At 50.5% G+C, this 463-nt stretch overlaps 1 protein-coding gene across 1 annotated transcript in view; it reads left to right on the top strand.

The window, feature by feature from the left end:
- The window catches only part of SCUBE3 (signal peptide, CUB domain, EGF-like 3), a 37044-nt gene that overhangs the window by 9715 nt on the left and 26866 nt on the right, over nt 1–463 (top strand). The window lies entirely within an intron of this gene.

A 463-nucleotide genomic window follows, 5' to 3' on the forward strand; every position in this document is an offset into this window, starting at 1 on the left:
CCCACGGGGCTCTTCCAGCCCCCACCAGTCTGGGAAGCTGTGATTCCCCTTTTTCTGCCCCAACTCCTGGCCTGTTGACACCGCCGTGCATGGGGACAGAGAGCAATGTGACTGTCCTTGCTGGTGGCGGTGGCAGCCGTGCTCCGTCCCCTGCTCTGCAAAGAGCCGCCTTTGCAAGGCTGGGGCTGCCCAGGCCCAGGAAGGTCACCTGGGGCTGGTTTTAAACAAAACTGGGCTTTTTTTTCCTGCGGGATTTCCAACACAGAGGCAGCAGAACTGGGTTAGCAGCTACAACACGGGAAGCTTAAAAATAAGATATAGAGAAATAGATATAGATGATATAGATACAGATATCGACGTAGATATAGATGTAGATGTAAAGGTGGATATGGATATAGATGTAGATGTAAATGTAGGTATAAGTATATGCAGTTGAGTGGGGCATGGAGAGAAAATGGGCTCC

This window comes from Charadrius vociferus, unplaced genomic scaffold, assembly GCF_000708025.1.
Source record: "Charadrius vociferus isolate BGI_N301 unplaced genomic scaffold, ASM70802v2 scaffold266, whole genome shotgun sequence".
Lineage (NCBI taxonomy): Eukaryota > Metazoa > Chordata > Aves > Charadriiformes > Charadriidae > Charadrius > Charadrius vociferus.